At 39.1% G+C, this 22,714-nt stretch overlaps 1 protein-coding gene across 7 annotated transcripts in view; it reads right to left on the reverse strand.

Annotated features, from left to right (window-relative positions):
• Positions 1–22,714, reverse strand: part of PALLD (palladin, cytoskeletal associated protein) — a 408,455-nt gene that overhangs the window by 176,507 nt on the left and 209,234 nt on the right. The window lies entirely within an intron of this gene.

A 22,714-nucleotide genomic window follows, 5' to 3' on the forward strand; every position in this document is an offset into this window, starting at 1 on the left:
AAAAAGCTTTTGCACAGTAAAGGAAACCATCAACAAAATGAGAAGGTAATCCACTGAATGGGATTAAATACTTTCGAGTCTTATATCTGATAAGGGGTTAATATCCAAAATACATAAAGAGCTTGTACAAATCAATAGCAAAAAATAATCTAATGAAAAAATGGGCAGGGGATCTAAATAGACATTTTTCAAAGATGATATAAAGATAGCCAACAGGTACATGAAAAAGTGCTCAATATCATTAATCATCAGGGAAATGCAAATCAAAACCAGAATGAGTAGCACCTCATACCTGTTAGAACAGTCATTACCAAAAAGACAAGAAACAACAAGTGTTGGTAAGTGGAGAAAACAGAATCCTCGGGCACCACTGGTAGGAATGCAAGTTGGTGCAGCCATGAGGGAAAACAATTTGACGGTTCCTCCAAAATTAAAAATAGAACTAGCACACTGATCCAGCAATTCCACGTCTGGGTGTTCATCTGATGAAAATGGAAAAACTTAAAAAGATATACCCACTCGCACATTCACTGAGCATCATTTATAAAAAATATACCCACTCACGTTCACTGCATTATTTACAATAGCCAAGATATATAAATAACTTAAGTGTCCACCAATGAATGAACGGATAAAGAAAACATATATACACAGCAGGGTATTTTTCAACCATATAAAAAAGAAGGAAATCTTCCCGTTTGTGACAACATGGATAGGCCCTGACAGCACCACGGTCCATGAAATGTATCAAAGAAAGACAAATACCACAGGATTCTAGTTACATATGAAATCTAAACAAGCAAACAAACAAACGGGAAAAACCAAAACCCAAAACCGAACTTACGGATACAGACAACAGACTGGTAGCTGCCAGAGGCAGGGGATTAGATGGTGGGCAAAATGGGTGAAGATGGTCAAAGGATGCAAACTTCCAGTTATAAAATAAATGAATACAGATGTAAAATACATAGCTTCGGGACTACAGCTAATAATACTATTGCATATTTGAAAGCTTCTAAAAAAATAGGTCTTAGAAGTTTTTATCACAAGAAGAACATTTTTCGTAACTATGCATGGTGACAGATGTTAACCAGATTTATTGTGATCATTTGCAGTATATAAATATTGAATAATTATGTTGCACAAATGAAATATAATGTTAAATGTCAATTATACCTCAATTTAAAAAAAGAGCTAAATTAAGGATACCAACAACCTATGCCTATATGAGGTCCTAAAAGCTTCTTTTAACCATAAGTTTCCATTTCATATGTAAGAAAATCCACTTTCTCTAGGTAAGACTGAGGAATTTCTACATAAGGTTTCTAATCTATCCCACCACTAAAATTGGAGTGTCTAGTTACATGGCAATATTCTAGTTAGGACTATTCTTTTTGTGAAATCGTTTTAAAAAGCAAACCATGAGCTGTGAAGAATATACAGGCACACCATGTTTTATTGTGCTTTGCTTTCTTGCACTTTGCAGATACTGTTTTTTTTTTTTTTTTTACAACTTGAAGGTCTGTGGCAATCCTGTGTTGAGCAAGTCTACTGGTGCCATTTTTTTCCCAATGGTATTTTTCACTCCGTGTCTCTGTGTCACATTTTGGTAATTCTTGCAATTTTTCAAATTGTTCATTATATATTCATACATTTCCTTTGTTATGGTGATCTATGATTTTTGAGGTTACTACTGTAACTGTTTTAGGGCACCATGAACACGACCATATAAGAGAGGAAACTTAATGGATAAATGCTGTGTCTTGTGACTGTTTCACCCACCAGCCATTCATCCATCTCTTTCCCTCTCTTCAGGCCTCCCTATTCCCTGATATATAACAATATTGAAATTAGACCAATAAATAACCCTACAATAGCCTCTAAGTGCTCAAGTGAAAGGTATAGTCACATGTCTCTCACTTTAAATCAAAAGGTAGAAATGATTAAGCTTAGTGAGAAGGTATGTTGAAAGCTGAGACAGGCTGAAAACTAGGCCTCTTGCACCAAATATTTAGCTAAATTGTGAATGTAAAGGAAACGTCCTTGAAGGAAATTCAAAGTGCTACTCCAGAGAACACTCAAATAATAAGAAAGCAAAACAGTAATGATTTTGCTGATATGGAGAAAGTTTTAGTGGTCTGGAGAGATCAAACCACCCACAACATTCTCTTAAGCCAAAGCCTAATCCACACCAGGGCCCTAACTCTCTTCAAGTCTATGAGGGCTGTGAGAGAGGTGAGGAAACTGCAGAAGAAAAGTCTGAAGCCTGCAGATGTTGGTTTATAAGGTTTAAGAAAAAAGGCTGGCTCCATAACATCAAAGTGCAAGGTGAAGAAGCAAGCGCTGACATAGAAGCTGCAGTAAGGTTTCCAGATCTAGCTATTTGATAAAGGTGGCTGCACTAAACAACAAATTTTCAGTGTACATGAAACAGTCTTCTATTGGAAGAAGATGCCATCTACTACTTTCATAGTACAGAGAAGTCAATGCCTGTTTTCAAGGCTTCAAAAGACAGGCTTTCTTGTTAGGGGCTAATGCAGCTGGTGACTTTAAATTGAAGCCAATGATCATTACCATTAGAAAATCTAAGGGTTCTCAGGGAGCTTTGGTGGCTCAGTCAGTTAGGCATCCGACTTCGGCTCAGGTCACGATCTCATGCTAGTGAGTCTGAGCCTCGCATCAGGCTCTGTGCTGACAGCTCAGGGCCTGGAGTCTGCTTTGGATTCTGTGTCTCCTGCTCTCTGCCCCTCCCCCACTCACACCCTCTCTCAAAAATAAATAACCAGTAAAAAAAAAAAAAATCCTAGGGTTCTCAAGAATTATGGGAAATCTACTCTGCCTGTGCTCTATAAATGGAACAAGTCCAAGATGATAGCACATCTGTTTAAAACATGGATTACTAAATATTAGAAGTCCATTGTTGAGACCTATTCTGAGACCTGCTGAGAGAAAAAGATTCCTTTCAAAATATGACTGCTCATTGATAATGCATCTGGTCACCCAAGAGCTCTGATGGCGATGGACAATGAGATTGATGCTGTTTTCATACCAGCTAACACAACACCCATTCTGCAGGCCATGGGTCAAGTATTTTGGACTTTCACGTCATGTTGCTCAAGAAATATGCTTCACAAGTCTAAGGCTGCCACAGATAGTAATTCCTCTGATGGATCTGGGCAAAGTAAATTAAAAACCTTCGGGAAAGCTTCACCATTCTAGATTTCATTAAGAATATTTATAATTCATGGTAAGAGATAAAAATACCAACATTAGCAGGAAGTCTGGAAGGACTCTGAGGGGTTCAATGGAGGAAGTAACTGCAGATACTGTGAAAAAAGCAAGAAAACTAGAATTGGAAGCCTGAAAATGTGGCTAAATTGTTGCAATCTTGTGATAAAACCTGAATGGATGAGGAGTTGCTTTTTATGGGTGAGTAAAGAAAGTGTTTCTTGGGGCACCTGTGTAGCTCAGTCGGTTAAGCGTCTGACTCTTGATTTTGGCTCAGGTCATGATCTCACAGTTTCATGAGTTCAAACCCTGCACTGGGCTCTGCGCTGACAGTGAGGAGCCTGCTTGGGATTCTCTCTCTCCCTCTTTGCCCCTTCCCCACTCACACTCTCTGCCTCTCTCAAATAAAATAAAACTTAAAAGAAAGTGTTTCTTGAGATGAAATCTACTACTGGTGAAGAGGCTGTGAAGATTGTTGAAATGACAACAAAGGACTCAGAATATTACATAAACTTAATAAAGCAGTGGTGGGCTATGAGAGAATTAACTCCAGTTTTGAAAGAAGTTCTACAGTGGGTAAAATGCTATCAAACAGCATCACCTGTTACAGAGAAATCGCCCCTAAAAGGAAGAGTCAATCCACGAGGCAAACTTCACTGTTGTCGTATTTGAAGAAATGGCCACAACCACACCAAAGTTTAGCAACCCCCACCCTGATCAATCAGCAGCCATCAACATCAAGGCAAGACCCTCTACCGGCAAAAGGATTACAACTCTCTGAAAGCTCAGATGATGAGCTTTTTAAGAAATAAGGTATTTTAGCATTTTTTAGCAATAAGGTACTTTTAAATTAAGGTATGTACATTGGTTGTTTTTTTTTTTTTTCCAGACATAATGCTATTTAAGTCTTAACAGACTATAGTGTAATCATAACTTTTATATGCACTGGGAAACCAAAAAATTAATCTGAGTCTCTTTATTTGCAATATTTGCTTTGTTGCAGTGGTCTGGAACCAAACCTGCAACATCTCTGGAGTATGCCTAAACTGTCAGATGACAATAAATAAATCTATATAATATACATTTTAATGTTCTGATGAATCAAATTCTAAATCAGTTTAACACTTTGATTTGCCTTTAGATAGTTTCTTTTTTTTTAATTTTTTTTTTTTAACGTTTATTTATTTTTGAGACAGAGAGAGACAGAGCATGAACGGGGGAGGGTCAGAGAGAGGGAGACACAGAATCTGAAACAGGCTCCAGGCTCTGAGCTGTCAGCACAGAGCCCGACGTGGGGCTCGAACTCACGGACTGTGAGATTATGACCTGAGCCAAAGTTGGCCGCTTAACCGACTGAGCCACCCAGGCGCCCCTAGATAGTTTCTTCTTAACAACTGAATTAGTGGGGCACCTGAGTGGCTCAAATGGTTAAGCATCTGGCTCTTGATATTGGCTCAGGTCATGATCTCACCATTGATGGGTTCAAGGCACTTATTGGGTTCAGCACTGACAACATGGAGCCTGCCTGGGATTCTCTCTCTCCCTCACTCTCTGCCCCTCCCCCACTTTCCTGGGTGCAATCCCTCTCTCTCTCTTTCAAAATAAATAAATAAACTTAAAAAACAAAGAACTGAATTAGGATTAAGAAAAGGGAAGAATTGTACTCTGTGCTCATGTTTACTTTTGGAACCATTCTTAAACACCCTATGCTTTTTTGAATTTTCTGGTCATGATCCCTGGTCTGAAGTAACCTTTCTACACACACCTGGCATGATTCTGAACTTCTAGTGATGTTGCCTGGCTTAGCAGCAGAGAAGAGTGGAGGAGTGTTTGGCTTTTTCCAAGAAAAGGCTACTGGATTCCTTCACTGTCAATTCAGGTTGTTCTGGGCTTATCCCAAATAACACATATTCATTTTCTTTTTGTGTATAATGATTCAAGCAGTCTCCAGATCATCTCCAGATTTGATTCTCAAATTATTTACTAGTTATATCTGCCTCTAAGTCAGTCAAATACCTAACAGGAGGGGAAAAGGAAAAGTGGGAACTTTAAGAGAATGGGAAAGAAAAGCATTAGTTCGTAGGAAATTCTGTACACATGATATTGTAGAATAGGGATTTCTTGGATGCCAGACACTTGGATAGAAATTCTAGGTATATTTTATTTTGCACAGTTCTTTGTCATAGGAGAAGATGTCTCTAGGCCTCGGCACATTTACAAACATCTCCCTAATGAAATCTCAGTTGGTTATTAAAATAAAGTGTTTTGAAGGCTCCAATATTTCAAAGCAGAAAGCATGGTGAGTATGAATTTTCAGCCTTTAGCTATGAGTATGTAACATATCACACAAAATGGTCTGTCAACACTGATTTCTGCATGGCTGCATATCTAAGCTTATACAAAAGAACAAGATGTCCATCAACATTTTGTAGCCTGACATCTGTAGCCTACTATTATCACTACCCCCATTTCTGATATTTAGCCCACTGGAGTTAATACGTATAATTTCTATGAACCCTAGGGTGATTTTAATGAAAACAAAAACTTCTCCTAATTGGTCAGTGGTTTTGCTGTTAATATATTTTTTTCCCGTACCATCTTTTTAAGGTAGAGAAAGGAAAAAAGAATATAAAGAATTCACTTGTTTTTTGCAAGTTTTGTGAGTTGCTTATTTCAGAAACTTTTTATATGTAAAGTAACAATGGATTTATTGTTAACATTCTCTTATAATAACAAAACAATGATAGCTAATATTAGCTGAGTACTTGCCCCATGGCATGTTCTAGGACAGCACATTATTTCACATGACCGCCATCCTATGGAATAGGTACTGTCATAATTCCCTTTTACTGAAGAAGAAACTTAGACTTAGGGGCAGTGGGATGCTTATCCAAGGTCACCTCGTTTGTCAGTGGTAGAGATTCTGTCTCTGTCCTGTACTGCCTTCTGAGGCAGAAAAAATATCTTCCTTTAAAAAGAAGGTCCATTCTGCACAGCAAAGGAAATAATGAGACTAAAATGCAACCTATGGAATAGGAGTAGATATTTGAAAATGACATACATATCCAGTAAAGGGTTAGTATCCAAAATATATAAAGACTTATAAACTCAACACCCCCAAATCAAATAATCCAATTAAAAAGTGGGCAGAAGACATGGACAGAAATTTCTCCAAAGAAGACATACAGATAGCCAACAGACACATGGAAAGATGCTCAACATCACTCAACACCAGAGAAATGCAAATCAAAACTACAATGAGATGTCACCTCACACCTGTCAGAATGGCTAAAATCAACAACACAAGAAACAACAGGTAGGTGTTGGCAAGGATATGACGAAAAAGAACACTCATGCACTGTTGGTGGGAATGCAAACTGGTGCAGCCACTCTGGAAAACAGTATGGAGGTTCCTCAAGTTAAAAATAGAACTACCCTATGATCTAGCAATTACACTACTGGGTATTTCCCCAAAGATTACAAAAACATGAATTTGAAGGGATACATGCACCCCAAGGTTTATAGAAGCATTATTTACAATAGCCAAGATACGGAAGCAATTAGAGTACCCAACAGTTGACGAATGGATAAGGAAGAGTTGTATGTATATACAATGGAATATTAATCAGCCACCAAAAATAATGAAATCTTGCCATTTGCAATGACACGGATGGGGCTATAGAGTAAAATGCTAAGTGAAATAAGTCAAAGAAAGACAAATACCATATGATTCCAGTTATATGTGGAATTTAAGAAACAAAACAAACAAGCAAAAAAGAGAGGGAGGGAGGGAGGGGAAAAGAAAGGAGAGAGAGAAAAACCAAGAAAAACACTCTTAACTACAGAGAACTGATGGTTACCAGAGTGAGTGGGGGATGGGTGAAATAGGTGATGGGGATTAAGGAGTACATTTGTTATGAGCAGTGAGTGACATATAGAATTGCTGAATCAGTATATTGTGCACCTGAACCTAATATAACATGTATATTAACTATACTTGAATTTATTTATTTTATTTTATTTTTTTATATATATTTTTTATACTTGAATTTAAATAATTAAAAAAGAAGGTCCAAAGCCATAAATTGGCATCTATTTAAAAATGGTGGACTGAGGGGCACCTGGGTGGCTCGGTCTGTTGAGCATCCAACTTCAGCTCAGGTCATGATCTCGCTGTTCATGAATTCGAGCCCTGCATTGGGCTCTGTGCTGACAGCTCACAGCCTGGAGCCTGCTTTGGATTCTATGTCTCCCTTTCTCTCTGCCCCTCCCCTGCTCATGCTCTGTCAAAAATTAAAAAAAAAAAATTTAATAAAAATAAAAATGGTGACTGAATGGATGCATTTATTTTTGCTTATTCCCTTAAATCCTAAATAAAGGGAGGGGGGAGGGAGGCAGAGAGAGAGAGAGAGAGAGAGAGAGAGAGAGAGAGAGAGAGAGAAAAGAAGTAAAACGTTGTAATAGTTCATTGGAATAAAAAGTGAATGGATGAGTCATCATCAAGTTAGCAGGAGTGGAAAGTGGAAATCTAAGTGCTACAGAAGGTGAAGCACACAAGAAGGAAGCTAACTTGAGCAACAGAAAACTTGATCACTAGAATCCTCTGAAGGTGGGAGAAAGGGATGGAGCTGAATTCAAGAGGATTGGTTCAAAGTCTGTAGGAGACCAGCCATCTCCACTCATCCCCCTACTCTTGCAGCTGGTCCACCATTCCTCCTCCACCATGTAGGAGACAGGAGGTTTCCAGTATAGAGTCACAGAGCCAGTGGGAAACAGATCCAGAAACACTTGGTACAACAGAATGAAGGAGCAAGAGAAGAGGTTGAAAATGAGGACACAGAATTAAATGAATGTATCTACTGAATGATGAAAGACAGCCCCTTCCCCTCTTCAGCTCCCAAATGCTGTCCACTGAGCAAACACCAGTCCTGTCCACAGTTTCTCAAGGAAGGAAATCGAGTGCCTTTCTTTCTGGCACAACTGATTAACCTCTGAGAAAAGACCTATAGATATTAGCATCTGGGGTCCTTGTTCAATCTTAGGGTAATGCCTACCAGCTGACAAATCCCAACCAATCACAGTTCCCAGTCAATTTGTTGGTGCCAAAGACCCTCAAACATGAAATTCAGTCCAAATAAATACTGAGAAGAAAAGGAACTTGAAGAGAGAAAATACATGGAATGGAGTGAGGGAGCTAAATTACAACAACAGTCACAACAGTCACCCTACCCCAAAAAAGTAAACTCCAATGACTGACATCTGTAAAGAGATGGATGCCATAAAAAAAATTAGAGAATGAAAGAAAGTCTTGGGGAAAAAAATAAGAAATAAATTCAGCAGAACATTTGGAAGACAAAGGTGAAGAGATCTACAGAAAGTGCAGTGAAAATTGGCAAGAAAATGAAAACATCAGTTTAGAAGTTCTAGCATCAGGGTAACATACAAGTTTCAGGAAGAGAGAACAGAGAAAGTGAAGAGGAAATAAAATATAATAAGGAAAATTTTCCTGAATGTATACACAGGAGCTTTAAGATTGAAAGGGCTACTAAATATCCTCTACCGTATCTGAAAAATACTGTATATCTTCGAAGAAACTTCAGGGTACCAGGGATAAAGAGAAGATTTTATGTATTCTAGGAGGAAAAAAAGTCACACACAAAGGACCAGAAGGCAGACTGTCACTGGACTCCTCAAACACAAGAAACTATAAGAATCTAAAGCAATTCTTTAAAAGTTCTTAGGCCAAATCTAGAATTATAAACCCAGCCAAACTATCAATTCAGTGTGAGGATAGAATAAAAAATTTTTCAGAGAAGTAGGGTCTAAAAAAGACTTTGTCCTACACTCTTTCTCTGAGAGCTACTGGAAGGTGTGCTTCTGGTAAATAAGAGAATAAAACAAAAAAGTGAAACAGACGGCCTTTAGGAATCAAGTGAGCTGGCATAGGAAAAAAGGTGAAAACCACTTCCAGGATGACACTGAAGGGAAGTTTTAGGGTACCAGCTGTATGGCTGTGCGCTAAGCCTTGAGAGACGGTCAAGAAGGGGCAGAGGATGAGGAATTCCAAGAGGGAGATCTTCTGCATTTCAGAGGCACTCCTTTTGCAGCAGGAAGATGTCACGAGAAAAACAATATTTAAGAAGATGCTGACTAGGGGCACCTAGGTGGCTCAGTCGGTTAAGCATCCAACTTAGGCTCAGGTCATGATCTCATGGTTTGTGGGTTTGCTGGGCTCTGTGCTTACAGCTCAGAGCCTGGAGCCTACTTTGGATTCTGTGTCCCCCACTCTCTCTGTTCTCCCCCGCTCATGCTCTGTCTCTCTCTCTCAAAAATAAACAAACTTAAAAAAAAAAAGGCTGACTAGGTGCACTGATGGTCCCAATGAGACCCGACCAAAAACAGAAAAACAAAAAAAAAACAAACAACCAAAAACAAAACAAAACAAGACCAAGACTGGAAAATAAAGCACAAATGTGCCAAATACGTCAATAATAATTAATAATGATCGCTTGTATTTGTGCAAAGCCTCTGAAGTAATTTTTTGTACTAAAGGAATAATCCTTTATTTTAAAATGTCATATCAATATGAAACATGACCAGGTTACATAACCAGGAGCAGTAAGAGTTTCTGGAGGAAAAAAAAAATGTTAAAAATGTCTACTTGTCCTAAATACAGGATGACAACAATGGCTTCTATCAGAATAAATATCCAAACTATTACTTGACTTTATTAGGGGTGGAGTGCTTGGTGCAAAGTAGAATCTCTTGGCTTATGCCCGTATATAGTGGTTTCTCAATTTTTATAAATTCCACGATAATCCTATTCTACCTTTAAACAGTGTACTGAAGCACATGCTGAATTCACCAGAACCCAGAAATGAGTAGGTTGTTTCCTAGAATAAAAAATACTGATGTTTATAAATTTCCTCTGAAAATAGATCATGGAGGAAATTTGACATGAGGGGGGAAAAAGACCTATTCATCTGGGCTTATATCTGACAGACTGCTCATAAACCAAGGGGAATGCAGTTAGCAAGAGGAACATGTCTATTTTCTCATATCATCTGAAATTTACTTATTCTTGTTGACCCGGAGTATACAATTCAGACTGATATGGATCTGGAAGAAGGACATGAATTCAAAATTTTCATTTATACATCCATAGACATCTACAAAGTTGGGGTAACTTCTGGTCCCTTTTCAGAGGTTACACTCTTACGAAAATGTCAATTTAACTCAAAGCAACCTCCCACCCAGCCCCATGACACAGACTTGGAGTTGCAGCATGGGCTCCTCCAAAATACTCCAGATTCTCAGATGTCTCCCACTAGCACGGACCCTTTGCATTCTCCTCACTCCATCCAAATCCAGATGTCTATGTTTGATGCCCGAGCTGGACCTAGGTTCAAGTCTGCTTATTTGCCTGCCTGCATTTCATCTACTCCAAGATCTTCCCGTATGAGAAGACAGCAGATCAGCTACAACACCAGATACAAAGCAAACGCAGAACTGCCGCTTATGGGATAGCACCAGGCAGAACTGTAGAGTCAACAGCTTTTGTTCATTAGTTATGATGCAAAATAACAACATACAAATTTCTCTCCAGCTAATAGCATGGTGAAATGGTGAAATGGTGAAATGGGGACGGGGTCCCTCAAGTAAAGGGATGTTCTGGAGCCATCCAGTTGCTTTTAGAAACCTCTGCCAATTTTTGGTAAAAACAAAAAATTCTTTATTTCTCTCTAATAAGGCAGCTGTTTAGTATCAGAAAAATTTAATGACACAACTAAATATAATTCTGCTTTCTAATGGTAGAATAATTAGAACAAACATGCAGTGAAACTCTTGATGTTATTCCAGAATGCTTCATCATGAATAATCCTCTCCTCTATGTGAAAAGTTGCTTTGTGGTAGAATACAAATAAATGTGAACATTTCGCATTTCTTTTAAAGGATGCCCTTTGAAGAAAGCAAGAGCTATGAAGGAAAGGAGGGCACAAGACATGAAAACACAGTCATCCGGAGCAAGGATTTACCTCTGTGGCTAAAAGTATTTGGAAGTCCAAACTATAAACTCTGTTTTAGAAAGTACAGAGAAGAAAAGACATTTTAACTTTTCAGTGCTTTGTACTGAGGCCATCTTTTATGGCTTTTTTTTTTTTTTTGCTATAAACATTGCATTTAATGATACATTCCTGAAACCAGATGGCATATGAACTATTTCAACAAAGAAAAAAACAAGGACAAGAAAATATTTTGCGGTCTTTCCAAAAATCTTTCACAACCTTCACATTTAATGGCAATTACTAGGAAAGCAGCAAGTTTAAAATTATAGCTGAGGCATGTAATTACCCATATTTGACCTATTTACAAACTCTTTTGAAGAAAAAGAATACCAGATAGCTGCACCTACTCTTTTTGGTTCCTGACATATATAATGAAGCAAAAATATTTGGATGGTAATGTTAGTGATTCCACGGTTTTACTAGCCTCATATCAGGAGGCTTGCAGCCGGAGTCCCTCACTACCTACTGTAGATACATACATCATTCAACTTAAATAAAAAAAAAAACAGATGTAGGGGCGCCTGGGTGGTGCAGTCGGTTAAGCGTCCGACTTCAGCCAGGTCACGATCTCGCGGTCCGTGAGTTCGAGCCCTGCGTCAGGCTCTGGGCTGATGGCTCAGAGCCTGGAGCCTGTTTCATATTCTGTGTCTCCCTCTCTCTCTGCCCCTCCCCCGTTCATGCTCTGTCTCTCTCTGTCCCAAAAATAAATAAACGTTGAAAAAAAATTAAAAAAAAAAAACAGATGTAAAGATCATTGTGAAATGGAGGAGGGCACAGAGCAAATACATTTCTAAGGTTTCTGAATTGAGATGGGGTAGAGAAAACACAGTGGGAATGTGGATGCAGAAATTAAATAGATGGATATATTTCCTAAGGTATTTCGCTGAGCATCATCAAAAACCTTTACAATCAACGTGTGTACTTAAAAAAATTTTGTTTTGATGTTAATTTTTCAGAGAGATAGAGCGTGAGCCAGGAAGGGACCGAGAGAGAAGGAGACACAGAATCTAAAACAGGCTCCAGTCTCTGAGTTGTCAGCACAGAGCCCGATGCAGGCCTTGAACTCACGAAAAGCAAGGACATGACCCAAGCCAAAGTCAAAGCTCAACCGACTGAGCTACCCAGGTGCCCCTACAATCAACATATATACTAACAAAAGCCTTCATAAACAGAGGAGGCAGTATTATACCAGTGGGAACCTTCACATCCAGAGGTCAGAAGACGTGAACCTAGTTCAGCAAAGTTCGAGACTCTACAATTAATGTACAGTTCTCTTTTGAACAATGAAGCAAATTTATGTGCTCAATTTTGTATGTGATTTATCCAGCCACCTCGTTTCATGAAAATCTGCATATTTTGTTAAATTAGCTTAATGTATAAATTATTCTTAAAACCAAATGAAAGAATATCTAATTCCTTGCCACATATGGAAAAGGTTTTCAAAAATCTGCATCAATTCCAGTGTTATCCACAAGGTTTGTATAGTCATAACTGTAGTCAAGTAAGGAAGCAGTCATTCTTAGGTTTGTTGAGAAAGTGAATAGTCCGCTTTTTCACATGTAATAGAAACCAACTAAAATAAACTTCCCTATTACTAATGTTCTCACCATTAGGTGATGTATTAGTTTGAATGAGAAACTTACACGTTCACAGAAAAAATAAATCAATGGTAAAAAATTGGCAACCTGACATATTTTAGCCTAAAGTGCACGGAAATAAATTCTCCAATAGTAGAAACTGAAGACACAAAGTGAAATTCAATATATATGGCTCAGAGACTCATTAATTGAGAACAATTGTTTAAAATATCCAAATGTAGGAAATAGGCTTATTCAATAAAAACCCAACTCAAGGTCTTCCTTGGATAGAAAAGGTTAGGAACTCCGAAATGGATCATGGTGCTGAAATGTAACTGAAATAAATAGGGCACTAAAAAGAAGTATGAATTATACTAGAAATGGCTCTATCAACTTCCAACTACAAATAATCTTCATGAAATAACAGCAAGTGATCCCCTGGGATATTCTTGTTGCCTTATTTTCTCACCTCACCTCTCTGGATGCAAACCTCTACTTAGAGCCCTCTTGTGGTGTTTCCTTCTTCAGCTGTCCCCCGGATCCTCCATTGTCTATGGGCTTCTTTGACTTTTTTTTTTTTTTTTAATTTTTTTTTTTCAACATTTATTTATTTTTGGGACAGAGAGAGACAGAGCATGAACGGGGGAGGGGCAGAGAGAGAGGGAGACACAGAATCGGAAACAGGCTCCAGGCTCTGAGCCATCAGCCCAGAGACTGACGCGGGGCTCGAACCCACGGACCGCGAGATCGTGACCTGGCTGAAGTCGGACGCTTAACCGACTGCACCACCCAGGCGCCCCTTCTTTGACTATTTCTAACCAATATCCTCTGTTTCCATTTTCAATAGAAATGCTTTTGCCTTAACTGAAATCTGTCTTTCCTTGATGATGTCACTAACTTCATCAGGACCTTCTCTGAGCACAGAGGGCTCTGCATGCTCCCTGTTCCCCAAAGCTATTCTTAGAACAGTTTTGCCATCATCACCCAGCATCTCTTCTTTATTGAAGTTTGTGTGCTCCACCCATAATCACTCTTTCTTCCTTGCTTTTCACCAACAACCTCTGCCATTTCCTCACTTTTCTCAATGACTTTACTATTTAGCCTTTCATTTCCTGCCATCACCTTTGGCCATCATCCATGTTAAGTTCTTCTAGCATCTTGACTTCATTTCCTCTACTCCTGTGACCTTAACTTCCACTTAAACAGACATCTGTTAAATTCCTTTATCACTTGAAGGTTCGTTCTTTCTTAAGGTTTTGAACTTTCAGAGTCTTCTGATCACAACCACTGTCCCCTTTTCCTATTTTCCCATCTCACCCTCCCTTTGAGTCATTTTCACTCTTGGGATTACTTCCACTTTCTGAAGTCAGATCTCTTTCCCCTGAAGGTCCTGAATTTGCCTAATCTGCCTTCCCTTCTGACTCCACACACTGCTTGAGTGATGATTTCTTTTTTAAATTTTTGAGTTAAAAAAATGTTTATTATTTTGAGAGGGAGCAGAAGGGCAGAGAGAGAGGGAAAGAGAGAATCCCAAGCAGGCTCTGTGTTGTCAGCATGGAGCCCGATGTGGGGCTCGAACTCATGAACCATGAGATCACGATCTGAGCCGAAATCAAGAGCTGGCTGCTTAACTGACTGAGCCACCCAGGTGCCCTTTAAAAATAAGTTTTTCTAGAGTTGTTTTTTTTTTAAAACAATGATAGATGTCAGTGACATTTCTCAAGGATCATAACATTAAATATTACAGTGTCCCCATTGTTCCAGCTCCTCCCTTCAGAGTACAGTGTATGACTGAAAGAAAGTCACAGAACATGCTCACTGAGTCTAGTATGGGTTTTCACTCTTGCTAAGAAATACGTGATTCCTTTCTACGTACTTGTGATCACTTCTCAGAGTTCTCTTCAGCCTTTTCACTCTTATTTTTTATTTTTTAATGTTTATTTATTATTGAGAGACAGAGAGACACAGAGCATGAGCAGGGGAGGGGTAGAGACAGGGGGAGACACAGAATCTGAAGCAGGCTCCAGGCTCTGAGCTGTCTGGCCCAGAGCCCGACGCGGGGCTCGAACTCACAAACCGCGAGATCATGACCTGAGCCGAAGTCAGTTGCCTAACCAACTGAGCCACCCAGGTGCCCCTTTCACTCTTATTTTTTAAGCTATTTTTAAAATTTATTTATTTTGGAAGATAGAGTGCAAACAGAGGAGGGACAGAGAGAGGAAACAGAGAATCCTAAGTAGGCTCCATGCTGTTGGCACAGAGCCCAATGTGGGGCTTCATCCCACAAACCATGAGATCATGACCTGAGACCAAGAGCCAGATGCTTAACCGACTGAGCTACCGGGGCGCCCCACTTTTTCACTCTTGTTAATCTCGTGGTAATCACAACATTATTCCTATTTCAGCAGGTGCCTTCATCACATATGTTACTGATAATATTGTTATTTGACTTGGGATCTCAGTTTTCTTTTACCACATCTCTTCTCCTTCACTGCTGTTCTTGAGGGTAACGTTTTCATCCTACTTTCTGTGCAAGGCCTTGTATGGACTATACATTAAAGGCTGGTCTTTAAAACAGCTGGCTTATTTTGAGCTTTAAAGTGAAAAATTATTTTATTCCTGTCACTTTTGAAATGTGCAACTGAAAGAAAGTTTTGGTTGGTGTGGGGGTGTTAAGGAGAGTGTTTATGGAGAAGTGAAGTCATTTACGAGTTTAGGACATTGTCTGTGGAGAGCTTCCTGGGGTGTGTTCTAGAAACCCATATGGAATCCTGAAGTCACTGGCTTCTAGAAGAGAGGAGCTCCAAGAGGGGAAGCGAGAGCATTGGATGCCAGAACATCCTGCTTCCAACTGTGTGCAAAATCGAGCTTGGTTACTGTTAAGGAGAAGGGAGCATCTATGATGAAGAGAAAAATGAGCTGAGGTTAAATGCAGAAGAGACGATGGAGGAGACAAAATTCGAAGTGCTTATTTCCTTTAAAACAATTCTTTTTGTTTAATTACAAAAATAATAAACCTTATTGTTGAAAAGTTGGAAAATCAGGACTAGTTAACAAGAAAAGATAACCTGCTCAAAACTCCACCAAAGAACCATTGGTAGTATTCTGACGTACTTCCTTCTAAGATAGAATACACATTTTAGTTGATTTAGGTGCTTATTTTTCATGAAGTTCATATTAAGCTGCACATATAATTTTGTTTCTGGTTTCTTGGGGCTTAACACTATATTGCTGTTTTGACAGGAGATCCACAGCATAATCTCTGGGCATACTGTTCATATGTGGCTCCCTCTTATCTCTGAGCTGAGCCCCTCTCTCTTCAAAAAAGCCTCTACCCAGTAGGGACTTCTTTCAACTTACTTTGTAATCACTGAAGGAGCTCTCACACATAATGAGACAAGATGAGATGCAAATGTTAAAGAAATATTACGCCATCAAGTTACTCTTTCATGGAAAGCATCTAATATTTGAAATGTACATACAGTATTTCTTACAGATGGTTGAGCACCACTTTGAATGTACATGGGGTATCTGTAAGTATCTCCAACTATATTTTAGACCCAAAATAAGATGACTAGCCATAAAAGTAAGGACTCAACCTCCTTTTGTAAGTGTAATGAAAACATTACATTCACCGAAACGCTAGCAGAGCAGAGCACCGTTATCCTGATATCTAAGAATGTGACACTGAGAGCCAATTTTTACATGAAAAAAAAAAACACATGAGGAAGAATACATCAAAATGTTATTCCTTAGTTAAGTTTCACACTTCAGGAAATTCCTTGATTGAATTTTCCATTTCAGGGAGGGGTTGTTTTTAAAGTGATCCAACACCAACAGTGTTAATGCAAAGTCATCATTATACTCTATTTATGAAGAGCCCATATCTACGTGCACAGCCAGGTGCTTCAGAAGTAGGCCCGTGATCTTGCCTACATTCCTTATTCACCATTCTCCAATGTGCTTGGTGAGTGTGAGCCTGAGTGTGTGTGTGTGTTTGCAAGCATGTGATTTTATAACAAATTTAAAACAATACTTTCAGCCCTATTTTTTTTTTTTTTGCCCTAATATTATTTTGAAGGCCCAGCTGATTCCGTAGTTTGCACTTTCACTATTAAACTGCTTTGGTATTTGACTAGACTCAGCAGATAACAAAAATCACTTAACCAGAAACAGAAGCTGATGCCTATTAAGTTTTCAGGATCAAAAGCAGAATGGCTTATCTTCCAAACATTAAATGGGAAAAGAAGGCAACTGGATTGCAATGAAATTCATCTAGGAATCCGTCATTTGTCTACAACATTGACATGATGTTAAAAGATGGGCAGAATTTTTGTGTATGTGCTTGCCAATATGATCTTAGAGATCACTAGATTATATAGATTATTCAAAGGCGATGCTTTTGTCTTTTTCATCTTTGTGTCTTCAGTAGCCAACACTACCTAACACTTTATAGATGCTCAATTATTGAGAGGATGAAGTGTGCTAGATTTTTAAATACATTTATGTACACTTAAGGACGTCTTCATAATTGCTTTATGATTACATCTCCTTGACCTTTGTTGCTTAGTTTGCCTCAAATTGTTGTGCTGACCTTCTCCTTGCCTCTGTGTGTGTGTGTGTGTGTGTGTGTGTGTGTGTGTGTGTGTGTGTGTACGTGCTCATGCACGTAAACCTATAAGGTAAGGCTTGTAAAATAGAGCCTAAGAAACCATTTATATTCTGAGGTCAGTGATATAGTGAGTTCTTCAACCCCAACTAGTAGAGGTGAAGGATGGAAAAATGTTCAACTTCCTAAGTTATACTGACCAAGCCACACAGTGGAGTTGGAGCAGGAGTCCAACATCAACAGGACAGGAAGGGAGTAGCACAGAAGCTCTCAGCCTTTCATCAAGAGTCTGGCATCTGATGGGGGTGTTAACATGTCAAGTACACACACCTTGAACTAGCAGTTCGATTGTACTGTGGCCAAAAAAAATTGCAAGTATGTACCAGAGAGGAAAAATGTCCTTCTGGACCTTCCAAATGTCTCACTTTCTCCATAATGTTTTAAAGTAAGATGTTGATCAAATGAAACAACAGGAGAAATGAAGAAGAAGTTGAAAAGGGTTCCCAAATTGAGCAACTTGGCTGGATGAATTTTTCCAATGTAATTCTATTCCATGGGATTTTTACTTAATTCTTCATACCATCCCATTTATAAGGTGAATGATATCAGTTGGAAAAGTATGACACAGTGGGAAAACTCTGGAACTGGTGAGGTTTGAAAACAGAAGTCTTACAGTGTATCTAGGTATGAAGTTAAGTGGAACAAATAGGCTTGCTCTAAAAGTGGGAGAGCTCGCTCTTCCTTTTCATTGGTCTAGCTTTGCTTCATTCATTCAAAAATATTCTTGAGCATACTATTCGTTGGGCCCTGATCTAGGTCTGGTTAAAAAAGCAGTGAAAAAAGGTCAAGGTTTCTACACTCAAAAAGCTTACATTCTAAGAATGGGGCAAAAGCAATACACATGCTAACAAGCAAGTCAACAAGAAGCTATCAGAATGAGTTTCACGCTCTGTGGTAATTAAAGTGGATGATTTATTAGAGAATGGCTGGGTAGCTGCTTTAGTTTGGGTGGTCAGGGGAGGTGGTGACATGTAGCTGGGAGTTGAAAGCAAAAAGGAGCCAACTATTAGTAGCAGAACATTCTGGGGAGTAGAACATTCCAGGCAAGGGAACAACTTGTGCTTGCAGTGTGGAGGAAACCTTAAGGAACTTCCAAATATAGCAAGCCACGCACAGTTCAATCACTGATAAAGACAGGGATACAGGCTGCTATTTCCTCGTCCTCGATCTCTCAAACCTATCATCCTCCTTCCTGCACATGCAGTCAAAGGACGGGAGTCTGACTTACACAGTGCTTATTATTACAAAGATGTAGATTCACGGGGCGCCTGGGTGGCGCAGTCGGTTAAGCGTCCGACTTCAGCCAGGTCACGATCTCGCGGTCCGTGAGCTCGAGCCCCACGTCGGGCTCTGGGCTGATGGCTCAGAGCCTGGAGCCTGTTTCCGATTCTGTGTCTCCCTCTCTCTCTGCCCCTCCCCTGTTCACGCTCTGTCTCTCTCTGTCCCAAAAATAAATAATAAATGTTGAAAAAAAAAATTAAAAAAAAAAAAAACAAAGATGTAGATTCACTTTGTCAGTCCACAACTGCACTGAGGTGACACATAAAATCCCCACTACCTTCAGTATGAATAAGTTTATAGGACATGCCCCTCTCTTGAGACAAGAAGTGCAGAACAATTAGGTCTAAGGGTGGGACTGAGAGAAGGAAGAAAGACATAAACAAAGGCAGTGAAATGCAATTATTTCGAAAAGCCTGATTCAGGCTGAAATCATTTTACCCCTTTCAGATAGGAAATGATGCTGTTTTCTCTTTAGAGGTTAGGCGAAGAGAAAGCAGGAAGAACAGGTGCAGAGAGAGTTAAGTCCCTATCTAGTTTTGCTGTTGATTAAGCATGTAAAAATTCTGAAAACAGCTTACTGCCATCCTTCCAGTCAAAGGGCATGGATTTTTTTTTTTTTTGGCATTTAGGAATTTGTTTTATCAGCAATACAGGAGAAAGGGCATGATTTTTCATGCTAAGGTGCATATTACTGGCATTAGAGTGGCAAATGTGTATCATTTTATCTGCTGACCTGTCCTGTTTCTGGGTGTAAAGACTTGTCCATTGATTCATCCTTCAGAAATCTCCCTTTTGACTTCTCATGTTGCTTCTTCCACAAGTTTATATTCTACCTCCCTCCCACAAGATGGAGGAAGAATATTCAAAACAAAGAAATAAATGAGATTTGAAAACAGCCTGTTATTCATATATTGTTTGGTCAAATTTAGGAGGTGAGCTCAGTGGAAAAACATGACCATGCTTTTCTATATGCTTTGCAAATCACCTACTAAATTTGGCATTCACAAGTCTCCCTCCATGGTTTATTCCTGGGGATCCCACGCACGTCCATGCCTTTGAAGGACTATGTTTTGGCAGGAATAAAGAGAAGCAGGGATTTTGTTTCCTCTTAACAAACTGAGCCCTATGTTTATTTTGAACCTTCAGACACAATTTGCAGAGAGTGGGAGGCAACAGGCTAATCTGATGCACTCTGAACAAGGAAAGTAATGTAACAAATACTTCATAAGTTAGGTTTATATTTATTCCTTTCTCTTTTTCTCTGATAAGAAGGAAGATTTAAGCACCATGTTGCTTCTTTTCTTTGCATTGTGACAGAAGATCATGAGTATCAGACACTCGGTCACATAACTAACTCTCACGCATGATACTTTTTCCTGTGTAGTGTTCTAAGTGCACTTCTGTTCCTACAGCAAGTGGTCAGTTATGCCACAAATGCACCGTGCTTAGCATATGGCACTTACTGAATAGCCTATATTGAACTGTGTTAAACCTCTACTTGAGGGACAGTATCTGAGACAAAGACACTGAGAGATGCAGAAACTGAAGTAGAGGCCAACATGACACCAAACCAGGAAACTCACCCTCAGGACGGGTGGGAAGGACTCAGCTGGAGGTCTGGGAGGGTTGCAAAGCTATTGGTGAGGACTTCTGTTGGGTAATAAGGGATTGTGGTTGGACCTTGCTAAAGAAGAGAATTCATGACATTTCTATCTTTTCCTTTTAGTCTTTGATTTTTTTTTTCTTCTCATGATCAGTACTGGAACTACTGAGAGAAAAAATGCAGAGATTTTCTTTTTGAAAATGATCTTTCCTCAGGAGTCTGTTAGGTCAAAGGTGATTTCCAGGTTAGCATATTACAAGAGTAAATGTTTTAATTCCTATTATTTGCCCCCTCCTAATTGTTTCCTATTTGTTTGGTTACGAAGGATTCAGAAGAACAAAATGCCATAAAGCACCAAAGTAGAAGCCTCTCCTTTCATAAAAGGGAATAAAATCACAGGCTAATGGAAAAAGATCAGAGTGATGCATAGTTTTTCACTGTCAACCATAAAAGGCAAAATTTCATTTTCCCAACATACGAAAAAAGACAGACACATGTAAGAATTTTACTCGGTAGTTACCTGTAGTCTCTGTTAATAACTTCAATGCCATTCTAAGTTATTCATAGATGTCATTCAATGGAATGATTGAGCATTCCTCTATCAATGGATATAACTTTTAAACCAACGATAAAACCTTTTCAAAAAAGATGATGATAATAAAGGAGGGAAAGACCAGATTAAACCAGTAACACTGGTTATTTGAAAAAGGCGGGATGGAAGAGGAAGAACAAATAGCATGAACTTTGTCTTTAATTACTTCTGTATTGTTTGAATTGGCACATTGAGTATGCATTTACTTTGTAATTAAAACAAATCCAAAAAAAGCTGTTATACCTCATGTAATTTTTTTTTAATGTTTATTTATTTTTGAGACAGAGGGAGACAGAGCACGAGTGGGGGAGGGGCAGAGAGAGAGGGAGACACAGAATCTGAAACAGGCTCCAGGCTCTGAGCTGTCAGCACAGAGCCCTGATGCAGGGCTCGAACCCACGAACCATGAGATGACCTGAGCTAAAGTCAGACGCTCAACCGACTGAGCCACCCAGGTGCCCCAAAAGTATTATACCTCATAAGAAAACTTTGAAATATATATATTTTGAAAGTGTCATCACAAATTATTTTCTGCCTAGCAAACGGCAGGTAATTATACAATATGAAAAGCATTAAGTGACGTTGTAAGGATATATTTAAGCACATAAAAATTTGGGAAAAAAAACACAATGGCAAAACCTGGTACGAGTAATGTTACTTCTAAGCTACCAGGTTTTGTGATTAGGTACTCTGCCTTTCCCTGAATTTCCTTATGAAAGGGGGAGTAACCCCTTTATATGGATATTAAACACTGAAGTCCATTTCTCCTATAACTTAAATTGTACTGAAAATCTGACTACTAAGCAAATCATGGTCTCATTTCTCAAACCTGTGCTTAAGCTACTCATCTTCTTAATCCACACAGAACTGTTCTCTTTTGTGGACATGCCTGCCCCCGTCACGCACACGAGCATCCCTGTAAAGCAGAGCGACAAGCTGACGAGCTGCTGAAACTCCCGAGATAAGAAGGGCTGTAAATGCCTGTTCACAGCTCCTCATGTTTGCTCGCCTGTGATTTATATCCAATTTATGACAGCCATTATGGTCGATACACTTCATTTAATCAAAGAGCAAAGTCAAGTCCTCATCATTAAAAGTCTTCCCCTGGAGACAGCAGGTCCCTCATTTCATTAAAAGCACTACAACAAATACATATTCAAAATACAAAGATAAAAGGAGTCAGCAGCGGCAATTAATTTTATGGGCTGGAGCTACCAGGGTATAAATCTCTTTTAAGGCTGCCACTTTTGAGTCCATTCTACCTGTCTGGCATCTCAGGGGAGCTGGAGCACAGGTATTAAATGTTTACCTGGTATCTCTCACAGTACTGCACACAAACCTAGGAGCCTTACTACCTGAAAAACGAACTTAGACGAAATGCAAAATTAAGCGTGGCGTAGTAATAGATTTTTGAAACTGCAACGCAAGATTGTCCAGTAGTTTATTTTTCTAAACCTGTCTGCCCATTTGCTAACTTAAGACATTCATTTGGCTGGTTGATCAGTCTAACAAGGTTCATGAAATCAGTAAACAAAGCAACATACACATGTAAGATATTCTCACTGAAATATCTTATACATTCTGACATTTCTAACAAATGAGCTGATGACAGAGAGAAGAGAGTAGGCTGTTCAGTACCAGAAAAACAAAGAATAACTCCTAGATTCTGGCAAATTCATTCTCATGGAAATATGACCT

Source organism: Felis catus, chromosome B1, assembly GCF_018350175.1.
Source record: "Felis catus isolate Fca126 chromosome B1, F.catus_Fca126_mat1.0, whole genome shotgun sequence".
NCBI classification, from domain to species: domain Eukaryota; kingdom Metazoa; phylum Chordata; class Mammalia; order Carnivora; family Felidae; genus Felis; species Felis catus.